Source organism: Triticum urartu, chromosome 4 (genome assembly GCF_003073215.2).
Source record: "Triticum urartu cultivar G1812 chromosome 4, Tu2.1, whole genome shotgun sequence".
Classification (NCBI taxonomy): Eukaryota; Viridiplantae; Streptophyta; class Magnoliopsida; order Poales; family Poaceae; genus Triticum; species Triticum urartu.
Window position 1 is genome coordinate 251,446,125 of NC_053025.1, and position 15,687 is coordinate 251,461,811.

The following is a 15,687-nucleotide window of genomic DNA, read 5'->3' on the forward strand; positions in this document are numbered from 1 at the left end:
CGGCGAGCGGCCCCTCCCCTCCCCGGACCGGCTCGCCACCTCCCCTCCCCAACGGCGGCGCGGCCGATCCCCACGAGCAACCACCACCTCCCTCCCCTAAATCCGCCCTACCTCTCCATCCCGTGTCCCCAGCCGATGGTGCCCGCTCGCGTCGCCCCGCCAACCATGCGAGCCGCTGCCGCGCCCACGAACCCCAGCGCGCCACCGCCCCCGCCAACACGCGAGCCGCCACCGTCCCCGCGAACCCCAGGCGCCGCCGCCCCCGCCAACCACGCGAGCCGCCGCCGCTCTGGAAATCCCAGGTGCCGCTACCGCCGTTGCCTGCCTCCTCCCACGATGCCGCTAGCGGCCCCTGCCACCACGTGCCATCGCGGCCCCCGTCCGGTGCTGCAGCCCCACCATCGGTTATCCCCACATCTCCTCTGCCAACTCTGGTACGTCTTGTTTCCTCGCCTCAAGATCATCCTCAATGGAGATCCATGTCCCTGCTCCACATCACAGCTCCGGCAGGCACCTTCAAGTGCCTCTTCCCCTGCTGGCTCAGAGTATGCTGCAGTCCAAAGTGTCAAATTTCAGCAGGCCATGGCCATGTATCAAAGACGAAATTTTTTGTATAGGAGAAGTCCATGTATTACTGCTCAAATTCAGGGGAGTTTGATTGTCTATGTGTGGGACCGTGACCTTTTTATCTGACTACCAAAAAGATTGTGGATGTGCTGTGCATGTGTGTGCTTAGTACACAAAATGAGAGAAACTTTTTTTCTCATGTAGAGCGAAGAAAGAATAGAGAAGAGAATGGAGTTGCAAAGCTGTTTCCAAAAATATGTGTGTTCAAAAAGATGTTGATACACAAAAAAAATGTGGATGAGAAGTTCATATTTTCTGTTGCGCATAGTTTAGAATGTTCACATTCGAAATAACACACACTTTGGGTGTCAAAAATATTAAAAAGGCAAACACACACAAAAAATTGTTGGCAAGTACAAAATGGTCAATTTTGAAACAACATGTAATGAAGTGAACACTAACAAAAATGTGAGAATGTGAAAATTTTGTACACTCACTCACATAAAAGGACCTACTCATAATTGTTCCTGTTACTAACGAAAAAACTAAGAAGTTCAATTCAAAATAACCAAGAAGTTGTACAAATGTTTATTACATTTTTAAAAAAAATACACAAATGAAGTTCAAATAAAAAGGTACAGTGGTTCAATGACAATAAAAAACTCAGATATTTTCACGTAACCGAGAGAAATTCAAAATGACAACAGACAGAAGTTCGCGTACAGCATGGTGTGTGTTTCGTATGAGAAAAAAGGAGTAAAAAGGTGAAGTCCAAAAATTTTGTTGCTAGAAGTTCAAGTGCACAGACCAGGAAAATTCAAAAAGTTCCCTCTTGTTCAACAAGTTTCCACAACGAAAGCTCAAATTAAAATAACAATTTTTTTTTCAAAAATTAAATAGTAAATGGATTTCCTTGTTTCTAAAAGAAACCTAGAAGTTCAAATTAAAGTAATGGAACCGTTCAATGTTTATTGAAAACTCGGATTCTAACCGCTAATAGAAAATAAAACCAACGTGAGGTTCGAATTAAAATAATATGGAAGTTTGGAGTTTATTTAAACCTAAGATTTACATGTTCGAAAAAAAAAACAAAAACCAATGCCATTTTGGCATTTTTAAAAGCAACTCATCAAAAATGAAAAACATTTCTTAGAAGTTCAAGTGCTCGACGAGGGAAAGTTGGAAATTGCTACCCACTTTATGCACACATAATTCTATCTCCCGTTGGTGTCTATGTTTTTACAAATAAATCAAAATTTTAAAAAATGTGCAGGGGGTCCAAACAAAACTAGGATATTTTGATACTAAAAGAAATAAACCAAGAAGTTCAAATTAAAAAATAGAGAAGTTCGATATTTATAAAGAAACTAAGATTTTCCTTGTTAGTAAAGAATAAAAATGGCGAAGTTCAATTGAATATAGAGTAATAGTTCGATGTATACGGGAAACTCAAATTATTACCGTCTCTAAAAAATAAAACTATAAAGTGCAATTTACAAAAAAAATGTTTAATGCTTATTTTAAAAAATATTTCCTTCTCTAAGAATATCACTAAGAAGTTGAAATTAAAATAACAGAGAAGTTTAAAGTATATAAAAAACTCAGATTTGTTGTAAGAAGTTCACGTGCACCTCCGTGCATGGTTCATAATTTATATTGCGGGACGTCCGATCACCAATTACATGTTTTAAAATGGCATAAAAATGGCGTCCGACCTTCAATTGTATGTAATTCAACGTATACGCAAAAATGTGACAGAAGTTTATAGTGAAAACAATGAGAAGTTCAAGTACTACAAGGAATGCATATTAGAGAATAAAACTATATGAAAATAAAAGTTTAAATGGTTAGTTGAAAGAAGTTCAAGTGATGTGTCCGGAGAAGTTCAAAAATTCTTGCAAGAGAGGGTCACCTTGTATTTCAATGTTCAATTTTTTCCGTATAAAAATCGAATACAATTCTTTACTCAAAAATATAAAAAGGTGAAGTTCAAATTGAAATAACAGAGAAGTTCGGAGTTTATTAAAACCTAGGATGTACTTGTTCAAAAAATAAAAAACACAACGCCTTTTTTTTACACTTTTAAAAACAACTCATAAATGAAAAAATGGTTGCTAGAAGTTCAAGTGCTCGGCGAGGAAAAGTTCAAAAATTCTTGTGAGAGAGGTTCACCGTGTGTTTATATGTCCAAAATACATAAAAAGATGTTGTTTGTTGTGTTTTAAAATAATTCACTCAAACCAGAGAGAAGTTCAAAGTGATAACATCCAGAAGTTCACGTACTACATGGTGTGTGTTTCATATAAGAAAAATCCAATAAAGTGAAACAGAGTGAAGTTCAAACAGACATGCCCCAGAAGTTCAACTACTTTATGAAGTGCAAAAAACAGCACGTCAAAAACAAAGTGAAGTTCAAATAGACATGCCACGGAAGTTCTACTACTTCACGCAGTGCATTTCCGCTCGCGATGAACACAGAAATCATGATCTCGCCATTTTCTAATTTACCTCAAAATGGCAGGAATATTATTTGTGCAAATTCAAGTCCTTGGTCAAAGAAAGTTAAAAAATATATTGTGAGAGACGTTTGTACAAAAAGAATATCATTTGTGTAACACTGACGAAATGGATAAGAAAATTACAAACGAAAATACGTCATAGAAGTTCAACGTGAAAACAGGAGGAAGTTCACTCTGAATGAATTTCAGATGAAAAACTTTCAAAATCGTCGCGAGTATGAAAAAATGATCAACACGGGAAAGTTGCGTGTTTACAGCAGCTTTCCATCGATATATCACCCGCTCAATTCCCGTGAGTGGGATGGAGAGCTACGAGCAGTGGATGAAGATCTACGAGCAAAACAATCACGTGAAAAACAGAGTGAAGTTCAGGTGCACGCACAGAGAAGTTCAGGTTCTTCACACGGTGCATTTTCGAATAATCTGTTTCGCGATAGAGGCAGAACGAATGATCCCGCGGTTTTCGAAATTACTTGAAAATGGCTAGGAGTCAGAGAAAACCATCAACATGAAAAAGTTTCGCATTTTCCATAGCTTTTCAACGGTATATTATTTGCCCAATTCCGATAAAATTTGTAGAAATTACGGCAAAAATACATTTTTCGCCATTTTCGAAACTGACTTAAAACCGTAAAGAATTGGGAGAAATAATACATACCAAAAAGTTTCGCATTTGTTCAAGCTTTCCAACTCCATATCATTTGCTGCATTCGGATGCATGGTTAAAAAATTAGCTCGAAAATACGAACTCAGTAGGACTTGGACCAATTTCTAAATTACTCTTAAACTATTCAAAATTAGAAAAAAAACTTTCAAGATGAAAAAGTAGCGCATTTTCATAAGCTTTCCAACGCCATATCATATGCCTCCATTGGATTAGCCGTTTAGAAATGACATCGTAAAAACGAACTCAGCTGTTCGGTTTACGAAATTTTATGTTTTTTCAAATTAATCTTTAACCATAGGGAATTAGAAAAACTTTCAACATGTGGAAGGAGCGGTTTTGCAGCAGCTTTCCAAGGCCATATTATATGCCTCATTCCGATAAACGGTTTAGAAATGCGATCGAAATTACGATTCATGTTTTTTGTGCGAAGAAAAAACGGTTTTCAAAACTGCTCTTAAAACGCTTATATTTTGCCAAAAATTTAAGATAGTTTTCCAATGGTATATCGCAAGCCCCGTTTGGGCAATGTTGGCGGAAGTTCAACCGAGTTCACAGGGAAGTTCAAGGTACTACTAGCGGGGCAGGTCAGGTTGTGATCAGAATAGTGTTTATGTATATATATATATATATAGAGAGAGAGAGAGACTATTCTAATCCCATAACTAGAATAACTATTTGGATCACGGCGCGCCCTATATGGGCCCGATGAGATGTTCCGGAACTAGCCGAACTCCCACGATCCGTTCCTAACCCCGACCCACTCGATCCCATCCCTAACCCCCCACTCCCTCGATCGGTGGCTACCTTCCCTGAATTAGGCCACCACCATCGCCGCCCTCCAGAATCGCGCCACCATCACGGCCGCCCTCCCGAAGCGCGCCACCACGGCCACCCCGCCCCACAGCACAGCTCCCGGCCTCCCAGCGAGCCGCCGCCCCACCCATCGCACCGCCTCCGTTCCTCCCAGCGCGCTGCCGCCCTGCCCCATGGCGCCCAGTTGCTCCGCCCTCCACTGCCTGATCCCCGCCGCCCACCGGACCCGACGAGCAGTGCCACCCTTGGCCACGGATAGGGGCTGCAGCCTTCTCGGGGCGGCACCGTGACCTTCCCGGAGGGGCCACCGCGACCTTCCCCAGCTCCGCCCTCCATAGCGACTGCCGTCAGCGGCCTTCTATCCATGCTGGAGCTGCCCCCCGCCTGGCTCCGGCCCCGCACAGCCCCCTTGATACGTCTGTAACGTATCTATAATTTTTGATTGTTCCATGCTATATTATATTCTGTTTTGGACATTATTGGGCTTTATTATACACTTTTATATTATTTTTGGGACTAACCTATTAACCGGAGGCCCAGCCCGGAATTGCTGTTTTTTTGCCTATTTTAGGGTTTCGCAGAAAAAGAATATCAAACGGAGTCCAAACAGAATGAAACCTTCGGGAACGTGATTTTTAGAACGAACATGATCCAAAGGACTTGGAACCTACGTCAAGACATCAACCAGGAGGCCACGAGGTAGGGGGCGCACCTACCCCCTGGGCGCGCCCTCCACCCTCATGGTCCCCCTGTTGCTCCACCGACGTACTCCTTCCTCCTATATATACCTACGTACCCCCAAACTACCAGATACGGAGCCAAAACCCTAATTCCACCGCCGTGACTTTCTGTATCCACGAGATCCCATTTTGGGGCCTGTTCCGGAGATCCGCCGGAGGGGGCATCGATCACGGAGGGCTTCTACATCAACACCATAGCCCTTCCGATGAAGTGTGAGTAGTTTACCTCAGACCTACGGGTCCATAGTTATTAGCTAGATGGCTTCTTCTCTCTTTTTGGATCTCAATACAAAGTTCTCCCCCTCTCTTGTGGAGATCTATTCGATGTAATCTTCTTCTGCCGTGTGTTTGTTGAGACCGATGAATTGTGGGTTTATGATCAAGTTTATGTATGAACAATATTTGAATCTTCTCTGAATTCTTTTATGTATGATTGGTTATATTTGCAAGTCTCTTCGAATTATCAGTTTGGTTTGGCCTACTAGATTGATCTTTCTTGCAATGGGAGAAATTCTTAGCTTTGGGTTCAATCTTGCGGTGTCCTTTCCCAGTGACAGTAGGGGAAGCAGGGCACGTATTGTATTGTTGCCATCGAGGATAACAAGATGGGTTTATTTCATATTGCATGAGTTTATCCCTCTACATCATGTCATCTTGCTTAAAGTGTTACTCTGTTCTCTTGAACTTAATACTCTAGATGCATGTTGGATAGCGGTCGATATGTGGAGTAATAGTAGTAGATGCAGGCAGGAGTCGGTCTACTTGTCTCGGAAGTGATGCCTATATACATGATCATACCTATATATTCTCATAACTATGCTCAATTCTGTCAATTGCTCAACAGCAATTTGTTTACCCGCCGTGAATACTTATGATCTCGAGAGAAGCCACTAGTGAAACCTATGGCCCCCGGGTCTATCTTCCATCATATTAATCTTCTAATACTTAGTTATTTCCTTTGCCTTTTATGTTACTTTGCATTTTATCATAAAAATACCAAAAATATTATCTTATCATATCTATCAGATCTCACTCTCGTAAGTGACCATGTAGGGATTGACAACCCCTTATCACGTTGGTTGTGAGGATTTATTTGTTTGTGTAGGTACGAGGGACTCGTCCGTGGCCTCCTACTGGATTGATACCTTGGTTCTCAAAAACTGAGGGAAATACTTATGCTACTCTACTGCATCACCCTTTCCTCTTCAAGGGAAAACCAACGCAAGTGCTCAAGAGGTAGCAAGAAGGATTTCTGGCACCGTTGCCGGGGAGGTCTATGCAAAAGTCAACATACCAAGAACCCATCACAACTCTTATCTCCCGCATTACATTATTTGCCATTTGCCTCTCATTTGCCTCTCCCCCACTTCACCCTTGCCGTTTTATTCGCCCTCTCTCTATCCTCCCTCTCTTTCTCTATTTGCCCCTTTTTGCCCGTTCCTTGTTTGCTTGTGTGTTGGATTGCTTGCTTGTCACGATGGCTCGAGATAACACTAAATTGTTTGACTTTACCAACACCAACAGCAATGATTTTATTAGCGCTCCTATTGCTCGTCTTACCGATGCTGAATCTTGTGAAATTAATGCTGCCTTGTTGAATCTTGTCATGAAAGATCCGTTTTCTGGCCTTCCTAGTGAAGATGCCGCTACCCATCTAAATAGCTGCGCTGATTTGTGTGATATGCAAAAGAATAAATATGTGGATAATGATATTGTTAAATTGAAGCTATTTCCTTTTTCGCTTAGAGATCAAGCTAAAGCTTGGTTTTCGTCTTTGCCTAAAAATAGTATTGATTCGTGGAATAAGTACAAAGATTCTTTTATCTCTAAGTATTTTCCTCCCGCTAAGATCATCTCTCTTAGAAATGATATTATGAATTTTAAGCAACTTGATCATGAACATGTTGCACAAGCTTGGGATAGGATGAAATTAATGATACGTAATTGCCCTACGCATGGTTTGAATTTGTGGATGATTATACAAAAAATTTATGCCGGATTGAATTTTGCTTCTAGAAATCTTTTAGATTTGGCTGCAGGAGGCACTTTTATGGAAATCACTTTAGGAGAAGCTACTAAACTACTAGATAATATTATGGTTAATTATTCTCAGTGGCACACTAAAAGATCTACTAATAAGAAAGTGCATGCGATAGAAGAAATTAATGTTTTGAGTGGAAAGATGGATGAACTTATGAAATTATTTGCTAATAAAAGTGTTTCTTCTGATCCTAATGATATGCCTTTGTCTACTTTGATTGAGAATAATAACGAATCTATGGATGTGAATTTTGTTGGTAGGAACAATTTTGGTAACAACGCATATAGAGGAAACTTTAACCCTAGGCCGTATCCTAGTAATTCCTCTAATAATTATGGTAATTCCTACAACAATTCTTATGGAAATTATAATAATATGCCCTCTGATTTTGAATCTAATATTAAAGAATTTATTACTTCACAAAAGAATTTCAATGCTTTATTGAAGAAAAATTGCTTAAGATTGATGAGTTGGTTAGGAACGTTGATAGAATTTCTCTTGATGTTGATTCTTTGAAACTTAGATCTATTCCACCTAAGCATGATATCAATGAGTCTCTCGAAGACATGAGAATTTCCATTGATGAGTGCAAAGAAAGAACCGCTAGGATGCATGCTAAGAAATATTGTTTTATAAAAGCGTGTTCTTCTAGTTTCCATGATAATAAGATGAAGATCTAAAAGTTATTAATTTGTCCCCTATTAAATCTTTGTTTTGCAATATGAATCTTGATAATAATGGGACTGAATATGATCCACCTTTACCTAGACGGAGTTCCAAAAATTCGGAGTCTTTAGATCTTGATGCTAAAATTGTTAAAAGTGGGATTGAAGAAGTCAAAACTTTAAATATTGATGAACCCACTATTTTGGATTTCAAGGAATTTAATTATGACAATTGCTCTTTGATAGATTGTATTTCCTTGTTGCAATCCGTGCTAAATTCTCCTCATGCTTATAGTCAAAATAAAGCTTTTACTAAACATATTGTTGATGCTTTGATGCAATCTTATGAAGAAAAACTTGAGTTGGAAGTTTCTATCCCTAGAAAACTTTATGATGAGTGGGAACCTAATATTAAGATTAAAATTAAAGATCATGAATTCTATGCTTTGTGTGATTTGGGTGCTAGTGTTTCCACGATTCCAAAGACTTTGTGTGATTTGTTAGGTTTACGTGATTTTGATGATTGCTCTTTAAACTTGCACCTAACGGATTCCACTATTAAGAAACCTATGGGAAGAATTAATGATGTTCTTATTGTTGCAAATAGGAATTATGTGCCCATAGATTTTATTGTTCTTGACATAGATTGCAATCCTTCATGTCCTATTATTCTTGGTAGACCTTTCCTTAGAACGATTGGTGCAATTATTGATATGAAGGAAATGAATATTAGATTCCAATTTCCATTAAGGAAAGGCATGGAACACTTCCCTAGAAATAAAATTAAATTACCTTATGAATCTATTATGAGAGCCACTTATGAATTGACTACCAAAGATGGCAACACCTAGATTTATCCTTGCTTTTTATGCCTAGCTAGGGGCGTTAAACGATAGCACTTGTTGGGAGGCAACCCAATTTTATTTTTATTACTTGATTTTTTCTCATGTTTAGTAATAAATAATTTATCTAGCCTCTGTTTTGGTTGTTTTTTGTGTTTAATTAGTGTTTGTGCCAAGTAGAACCGTTGGGAAGACTTGGGGAAAGTCTTGTTAATCTTGCTGTAAAAAACAAAAAAATTAGCACTCACAAGAACTGCTGCCATTTTTATTTAGAAAGTTCTATTTAGTTAATTATTTTTGCAGATGATTAATAGATAAATTCCCCATGTCCAGCAATTTATTTTAGAATTTTTGGGGTTCCAGATCTTGTGTTAGCTACAGATTACTACAGACTGTTCTGTTTTTGACAGATTCTGTTTTTCATGTGTTGTTTGCTTATTTTGATGAATCTATGGCTAGTAAAATAGTTTATAAACCATAGAGAAGTTGGAATACAGTAGGTTTGACACCAATATAAATAAAGAATGAGTTCATTACAGTACCTTGAAGTGGTATTTTTTTTCTTTCGCTAACGAAGCTCACGAGATTTTCTACTTTAAGTTTTGTGTTGTGAAGTTATCAAGTTTTGGGTAAAGATTTGATGGATTATGGAACGAGGAGTGACAAGAGCCTAAGCTTGGCGATGCCCATGGAACCCCCAATATAATCTAAGGACACCTAAAAGCCAAAGCTTGGGGATGCCCCGGAAGGCATCCCCTCTTTCGTCTACTTCTATCGGTAACTCTACTTGGAGCTATATTTTTATTTACCACATGATATGTGTTTTTCTTGGAGCGTCTTGTATTATTTGAGTCTTTATTTTTTAGTTTTCCACAATCATCCTTGCTGCACACACCTTTTTGAGAGAGACACACATGAGTTGGAAATTATTAGAATACTCTATGTGCTTCACTTATATCTTTTGAGTTATATAGTTTTTGCTCTAGTGCTTCACTAATATCTTTTAGAGCACGGTGGTAGATTTGTTTTATAGTAACCATTGTTCTCTCATGCTTCACTTAGCTTACTTTTGAGAGTCCTACAAAACAGCATGGTAATTTTCTTTAATTATTTTAGGCATTCAAGATTAATAAATAAAATTTTCTTATGAGTGTGTTGAATACTATGAGAAGTTTGAAACTTGATAATTGTTTTGAGATATGGAGATGGTGATATTAGAGTCGTGCTAGTTGAGTAGTTGTGAATTTGAGAAATGCTTGTGTTGAAGTTTGTGATTCCCATAGCATGCATGTATGATGAACCGTTATGTTAAGAAGTCGGAGCATGATGTATTTATTGATTGTCCTCCTTATGAGTGGCGGTCGGGGACGAGCGATGGTCTTTTCCTACCAATCTATCCCCCTAGGAGCATGCGCGTAGTACTTTGCTTCCATAACTAATAGATTTTTGCAATAAGTATGTGAGTTCTTTATGACTAATGTTGAGTCCATGGATTATAGGCACTCTCACCCTTCAACCATTGCTAGCCTCTCTAATACCGCGCACCTTTCGCCGGTATCATATACCCACCATATACCTTCCTCAAAAAAGCCACCATACCTACCTATCATGGCATTTCCATAGCCATTCCGAGATATATTGCCATGCAACTTCCCACCGTTACGTTTATCCTGACACGCTCCATCATTTCATATTTCTTTGCATGATCATGTAGTTGACATTTTAGTAGTGGCAAAGCCACCATTCATAATTCTTTCATGTAAGTCACTCATGCATCATTGCTATTCCGGTACACCGCCGGAGGCATTCATATAGAGTCATACTTTGTTCTAGTATCGAGTTTTAATCATTGAGTTGTAAATAAATAGAAGTTTGATGATCATCATTCATAGAGTATTGTCCCAAATAAAAAAAGGCCAAACATATAAAAAAGAAGGCCCAAAAAATAAAAAAAGGGCAATACTACTATCCTTTTTCCACACTTGTACTTCAAAGTAGCACCATGATCTTCATGATAGAGAGTCTCCTTTGTTATCACTTTCATATACTAGTGGGAATTTTTCATTATAGAACTTGGCTTGTATATTCCAACAATGGGTTTCCTCAAAATGCCCTAGGTCTTCGTGAGCAAGCAAGTTGGATGCACACCCACTTAGTTTCTTTTTGTTGAGCTTTCATATATTTATAGCTCTAGTGCATCCGTTGCATGGCAATCCCTACTCACTCACATTGATATCTATTGATGGGCATCTCCATAGCCCGTTGATACGCCTAGTTGATGTGAGACTATCTTCTCCCTTTTTGTCTCCTCCACAACCACCATTCTATTCCACCTATAGTGCAATGTCCATGGCTCACGCTCATGTATTGCGTGAAAATTGAAAAGGTTTGAGAAGATTAAATACTTTGTCATCGGGGTTGTCATCGGGGTTGTGCATGATTCGAATACTTTGTGTGGTGAAGATGGAGCATAGCCAGACTATATGATTTTGTAGGGATAACTTTCTTTGGCCATGTTATTTTGAAGAGAAATAATTTCTTAGTTAGTATGATTGAAGTATTATTATTTCGATGTCAATATTAAACTTTTGTATTGAATCTTCCGGATCTGAATATTCATACCACAATTAAGAGAATTACATTGAAATTATGCCAAGTAGCATTCCACATAAAAAATTCTATTTCATTTACCTACTCGAGGACAAGCAGGAATTAAGCTTGGGGATGCTTGATATGTCTCCAATGTATCTACAATTTTTTATTGTTCCATGCTATATTATATTCTGTTCTGGACATTATTGGGCTTTATTATGCACTTTTATATTATTTTTGGGACTAACCTATTAACCGGAGGCCCAGCCCAGAATTGCTGTTTTTTGCCTATTCTACGGTTTCGCAGAAAAAGAATATCAAACGGAGTCCAAACGGAATGAAACCTTCGGGAACATGATTTTTGTAACGAACATGCTCCAGAGGACTTGGACCCTACGTCAAGACATCAACCAGGAGGCCACGAGGTAGGGGGCGCGACTACCACCCCTGGGCGCGCCCTCCACCCTTGTGGGCCCCCTGTTGCTCCACCAACGTACTCCTTCCTCCTATATATACCTACGTACCCCCAAACTACCAGATACGGAGCCAAAACCCTAATTCCACCTCCGTGAATTTCTGTATCCACGAGATCCCATCTTGGGGCATGTTCCGGATCTCCGCCGGAGGGGGCATCGATCACGGAGGGCTTCTACATCAACACCATAGCCCTTCCGATGAAGTGTGAGTAGTTTACCTCAGACCTACGGGTCCATAGTTATTAACTAGATGGCTTCTTCTCTCTTTTTGGATCTCAATACAAAGTTTTCCCCCTCTCTTGTGGAGATCTATTCAATGTAATCTTCTTTTGCGGTATGTTTGTTGAGACCGATGAATTGTGGGTTTATGATCAAGTTTATCTATGAACAATATTTGAATCTTCTCTGAATTCTTTTATGTATGATTGGTTATCTTTGCAAGTCTCTTTGAATTATCAGTTTGGTTTGGCCTACTAGATGATCTTTCTTGCAATTGGATAAGTGCTTAGTTTTGGGTTCAATTTTGCGGTGTCCTTTCCCAGTGACAGTAGGGGCAGCAAGGCACGTATTGTATTGTTGCCATCGAGGATAAAAAGATGGGGTTTATTTCATATTGGATGAGTTTATCCCTCTACATCATGTCATCCTGCTTAAAGTGTTATTCTGTTCTCTTGAACTTAATACTCGAGATGCATGCTGGATAGCGGTCGATGTGTGGAGTAATAGTAGTAGATGCAGGCAGGAGTCGGTCTACTTGTCTCGGACGTGATGCCTATATACATGATCATACCTAGATATTCTCATAACTATGCTCAATTCTGTCAATTTGTCAACAGTAATTTGTTTACCCACTGTGAATACATATGCTCTCGAGAGAAGCCACTAGTGAGACCTATGGCCCCCGGGTCTATCTTCCATCATATTAATCTTCCAATACTTAGTTATTCCCTTTGCCTTTTATTTTACTTTGCATTTTATCATAAAAATACCAAAAATATTATCTTATCATATCTATCAGATCTCACTCTCATAAGTGACCATGTAGGGATTGACAACCCCTTATCGCGTTGGTTGCGAGCATTTATTTGTTTGTGTAGGTACGAGGGACTCGTGCGTGGCCTCCTACTGGATTGATACCTTGGTTCTCAAAAACTGAGGGAAATACTTACGCTACTCTGCTGCATCACCCTTTCCTCTTCAAGGGAAAACCAACGCAAGTGCTCAAGAGGTAGCACCCCTCGCCTGGATTTGGCCCCGGCTGCCATGCCACCCCCACGCCTGGGTCCGGCTGCTGCAGTGCACTTGCCCCACTCCTAGGTCCGGCAGCCGTGCCGCCCCCGCTCCTAGGTCCAACCATCAGCACCCCCACCCCCTGGCACACGACCGTTGGTCCCCAAGCACACCGGCCAAGTGTCCACGCCCCATCCCCCGACATTATCCTGCCTCGTTGGCGCACCATGGATGTCTTCCTCTTCTGCCTAGAACTTCTTCTCCAACCTCTTGCCATGTCGGTGTTCCATTCATTCCTCTCAACATGGCTCTTCAGGTACGGCCAAGATTGAATCCCCTGGATTTCTCTTAGGAATCAAGATGAATTTTATCTTCTCTGTATCTGATTTGCGCCTAATCTTGGTTCTTGGATCGGGTGTGGATGGTTGGGGAGGACGGCGAGGACCTCAAGAACCACAGGGAGCTCCTGCCTCTCTCCAAGCTCCAAGGTGCGAATGATGATCCTCAGTTTCTTGGATTGTTGGTGTGTCCCCTATTTGTTTGGGTAAAAAATGCCTCTTTTGGCTGAATATATACGAGCTTTTATTCATTGGATGTCGTGGCCTTAGTCAGCACTTTTAGATGACGACGCCCTCATGTAACTGCTTGAACAGAGGGTGACTTGCCATCGTTCTTGATTATCCTCTGTCGATTCGAACTATACAATTTATGTTCCTCACCCAAAGAAGTAACTGCTGGGTGTGGACACCTGACTGATAAGACGAGTAGAACAAGGGAATGTTTTAAGTTCTCTTTTAGCTTTGAAAATTATCATTTTGAAAAAAAATAAAAAACGGCCCGGTATCTGAATCCACTTTTCCATAAACATGGTGTCTAGAAGCTGGGCTCGGTTCTGTAAACATGGTATACTCTGCTATATTGGCATTTGGACCCAAAGAAGCCCGAAAGCGAAGCATAGCTAGCGAAGATCCGCAAAGACAGAGGATATAACTACATGGTTTGTGACTCCCACCAACTCTCAGTTCCTCTTTGCTTCTCTTTAACCGTGCACACCTTGTGTATGTAATATGATAGTAGTGCACATGCATCACTTGCTGAAGGATTATCTCGATATATGCCCTAGAAAGTTAGCAAACTTTGAGGAGAAGCTCAAGAATTTCTTCACAGAGCACATGCATGCCGACGAAGAGACCCGCGATAGCTTGGAAGGTGGCGGGTACCTTGATGTACGTGACAAGGATGACAAGTGGGTTCCGATCTGGATAAAAGAATGGGATATGACTGTGCTGCCGGCTGGAATTTATCATCGGTTCACCCTCGACGCCGCCAACCATGTGAAGGTACTAACTGGGATCTTTTATGTGTTTTACTGCTAAAGAGTTGTTGCGGTGATTATTTTTTGCATCACATTTTTCATAGAAATATGAATCTGTTTTGTCAACCAAGCTAATTGAAAGCATGAGTTAGGCACTAGATTAGAGGACATCTGTAGAACCATCAAAAAGAAGCACAAGTCGCAAAACGGATCAACAAGATGGTTGACAACTAATTATTCATGTAATGCTACTTGGTGAGGACCACTAAGGAAAAACAATACAATGATGAACTAGCAGCATCACATTCACGGATCAGATGTACGACACAAGTTGGCCAATCTGGGTAGTGTACTCAAGTTTAGCAGAAAGTGTGCTCTCGTAGGATGCAGAAACAAGGTTCATTTTCAGCCGGTAATTAGAGAACTGTGCTGTTAAACAACATCTATAAGCAATTAAAATGAGACGGTGTATATATGTAGAAGTTCTATCTTGCATCAGATATAAATTGTGTCCTTATCAAACTTAACACATTCTGATGCCTTGTCGTGGACAGCTCATGAAGCTCTTCCTCGGAGAACCAGTGTGGATAGCACACAACCGGCCTTAGGAGGACCATCCGGTGCGGCAAGAGTATGTGAAGAGGCTAACGGACAACAATGTTGGTCTTGCTCTGGCGGCACACTGAAGTTTGTTTGTGATTCCTCAACAATGTATTATAAACACCCATGCATGGACATATACATACACTTGGATGAAACTGTGTTATAATCTTGAATATGCAGGTGGCCTCGCTGGCGCACCATGGACGTCTCCGCTGCTGGCAAACGGCAAAAAAATGATTGGCCGATCCAGTCGAGCAAGCTGTGGAAGAACAGCTCGACTTGTGTATGCTTTTTTTCTAATATGGCTGATTGTACCGCCGCCGCTATTTTTAGTTTTTTGCTCACATGCACTGTATTTTTTTGATGTAATGCCTGAGAACTAGCTTGGGAATAGATGCAGTATGTTGCTGGAGTTTGTGCAACTTTTAGTCAAATAGAAAATTTTGATGAAATGCACGCAGTTGTTGTTCGGCAGTGAAATTCATAGTCTTTGCAGTACCCAGTTAACGTTTTTGAAGTTTAACACTGCAAAAAGAATGAAAGTAAATATACTATACTTTGAAAAATAAAATGGAACACCGGAATCATATGGTGTTGTTCATATATAACCAAGAGAG

At 40.2% G+C, this 15,687-nt stretch overlaps 1 pseudogene; it reads left to right on the forward strand.

The window, feature by feature from the left end:
- Positions 1-135: 135 nt before the first annotated feature.
- Positions 136-15,153, forward strand: LOC125554713 (annotated as a pseudogene).
- The last annotated feature ends 534 nt before the right edge of the window (positions 15,154-15,687 follow it).